We start from the raw sequence: 3,137 nt of genomic DNA on the forward strand, positions 1-3,137 counted from the left end.
TTTAAGACGGGGTGGATATGTGCAACAAAGTTAATTCATATGACATTCATGAAAAGGGCATTTTTTAAATATAACAGACGTGAATCCACTGTTGAATGAAAGAAGCCTCATTAAGTTTCTAACGTTAGAACCCGTATTGTGCTGAAAAGCCCTGTGAGATTGTGTCAGAGTGACAGCCACTAAAATCCCCGTATCTTTACTTCCAATGACGTAATGACAAGAATCCCAAACATTATGTTTTTAGGCTGTTTTGTAGTCGATAAGTAGTCACAGAAAGGGTGGATGGGAGAAATCAGCTATCAACAGTGATTTGAGTAGAAGTTACTGTAAGTATTACACACAGGCTTCCTGTGATCAGTGTCTTGTCTCTGATTTTTTTTTAAAGCTGTTCTTTACTACAAGCTCAAGTTATCATAGCAAGAGTGTTTTAAAAAATTCCCCTTTCTAATATTTGAAAATTATGTAATTTAATCTCAGACAGCTAAATGATCTAATCCATGTTTGTTGTGTTTTTATTTATTCTTTAGGAATTGCTGAAGCGTGACATCCTAAATACCTTTCTATTCTATTCTATTTCATATTTTATCATCCTATTGTATTACTGTTTTACCTATCAATTGGGAATTTAGCATTTTTGCCCCTGTAAATATCTGTCAGTTGAAAGTATTTGTACTTGTATTCCATAGATCTTGTACCTGAAGATGGCAGACAACAACTGTGCAGACTTGGCCTTCTTCAGTGACGCTGTGAACGTGTATGGATAACCTCTGAGGTATTCATGTTATTCATAAAGAAATCTTTTATTCACATATCAGGCAGTATAAGCTAGGGTTGGGCGATGTCCCTTAAATTGGCCGTTGACGATGTTTGCTGTCAACCATCGGGATGGACGATGACATCGTCGGGGGGGGGGGAGGGGGGTATTTTTACATTTTTCGTTCTTATATAACTGCTATTCGTTTTTTTGCTTTTTTGTTTTAATTTCCCAACAGATGACTAATCCGCGATGATCCAGTATAAACTGAGGGAAGTGACTTTAACAAAAAAAGTAACAAACAAAATAGAAAAGAAGTAGTCCGCTTTGTGTTTGATGGGAAGGGGGGGGGGGTACATGAGCGGTATGTGTGGGAGATTTAAGACTGCGATCCGTCCCGCAGCTCTAGGGGTACAAGCAACCGAACTCAGAACCGGGTCTAAAAGTGTGTGTCTGTGCACAGCTCGGATCGTCAGCACACACAGCGGTTTGAGCTTCAAAGCAGAAATGTCGCTCAGTCCTTAGAAAACATTCAAACAATCACGCGGATTTGTGTTTCCAGTCGTGTCCCGACTAAATAAAGGCTGATGTTATTCTTACATGTTTACGTGCAGCCAGAAAGCAGCACCACCCAAAGCTAATGTTGTTAGCCCGTGTTAGCATACTGCTAATCCTGGCTTCGTTCAGAAAAAGCACTGACCACACTGATTAGAATTCAAATGATGAGCGAACAGGTGTTTCATAATAACCGTAACATTATTAAAAGCACGTTTAGAAGATCATCTCGTATTTTACCGAGCTGACATGTCAATGTATATAGCCGCTCGGCGCTGTTTAACAATGTTTTGTATTGAATTGTTACATACAATAAAGTTTGAAAAAAAAAAGCCGCTCGGCGGAGTTTATATCCTTCCGTTTTTCAAACCCTACTGCGCATGTGCGAATGATTTATTCCTACGGAAAGTGTGACCTTAGTGAACGTTTTTATATTCTGAAAACATTTTTCTGGGCCCATGTACACGGTTGGATTCTAATCTGACCATTGATCCCATCAAGATATTTTGTACATGTAACCGCGGCTTATGGTGTCGACGCGCAACGTGGCGGGGCCGTGGCATCACGATGGTGGTCTCTCCATCGGGATGTCAGTCACCCATCACGATGGACGATGATATCGTCCATCGGCACAACCCTAGTATAAGCACTTGGTTATTTGTACAAAAATAAAATAACTTTTTTTAGACTCCTCTGAAAACAAAGGCAACTCTAAAACTCTTTCCCCTCATGAATAACATTTTACCCCCCCCCCCCCCCCCTTAACAGTCTCTCTCACCTCAATTTTTTCCCCAGTGATACATGTAACCCACTCCTGCAATTTATCTAACCTAGAAATTCTACTTATTGGCATCATACATAAGAACATTACATTTTAAGTTGATGTGTACCGTATTGGCGATGCATTTGTAATTATGTGTTTGAGACATGATTTTCATGTTATTGTCAGGGTGAGAGGAGATCACGGAGGAGAAAATGTGGGCATAGCTGAGTTGATGCTCACATACGTAGAACTGACACAAACAGCTTCATTGCAGCAAAAGTGTACACACAATCAACGGTGAGTTGAACCTAGTTTTAGACGCTTTAATATATACATAAAAGTGAATGATGTATTAAAAATAAATCTGACAATATAATATTTCTTTTTGCTTTTTTCCAAATACAGGATTGAGCCCCTCTGGTGTGATGTCTTCATGACTGTTACTGGTTTATATTACAACATCCTGCACTCTCCTGAGGACCAAGACTTGCTCAATATCAGTAACATCACGTATTCTGCTACCACTATATTTTCCTACCACGCATTCAGGCCAGTTTGGATGTCTTTAGTGACGCGTGGGACAGCCATCCAATCAGGACGGAGCAAAGCATGACACCAAATCAGCTGTGGCAGTTGGGCTTGACCCAGAACCCTGTTTCTGATCCCCGGGTAAGTGCTTTATTTCAGTGTTTTTCAACCTTTGTTCACTTGTTCCACGGTCTGACACCGGACTCTGTGGAAAGTTACACCGCTAAAGACGAGCTTTAGCTGGTATTTTTGTTATAACTGAGCGACTTTATCAGCAGAATTAAGAACAAGGAAGTGAAGACTTTAACCACTTCTGATTGGTCAGACTGATGACATGTGATTAAGCCTTCAAGAATGATTGGCGGAGACAGTTAAAGGGGCGGGACTTTTCCTTACACGGTTATAGCTGCAGCTAAATCGCGGTACCGTCAACCTTATCAAAATGTATTTTATAGAATTAAATAAACACAAAGAAAAAGTCATTTTAAGATCTTTCATATTCCTAACTACTCAGTGTTTTTATCAGTGCCTGTTTGC

At 39.9% G+C, this 3,137-nt stretch overlaps 1 long non-coding RNA gene across 1 annotated transcript; it reads left to right on the forward strand.

Moving 5' to 3' along the window:
- Positions 1-721: 721 nt before the first annotated feature.
- On the forward strand, positions 722-2,522 carry LOC111947142. The gene is made up of 3 exons (XR_002872961.1): positions 722-772; positions 2,259-2,369; positions 2,478-2,522. It is a non-coding gene; the product is annotated as an uncharacterized LOC111947142 (long non-coding RNA).
- The last annotated feature ends 615 nt before the right edge of the window (positions 2,523-3,137 follow it).

Source organism: Oryzias latipes, chromosome 1, assembly GCF_002234675.1.
Source record: "Oryzias latipes chromosome 1, ASM223467v1".
NCBI classification, from domain to species: Eukaryota; Metazoa; Chordata; class Actinopteri; order Beloniformes; family Adrianichthyidae; genus Oryzias; species Oryzias latipes.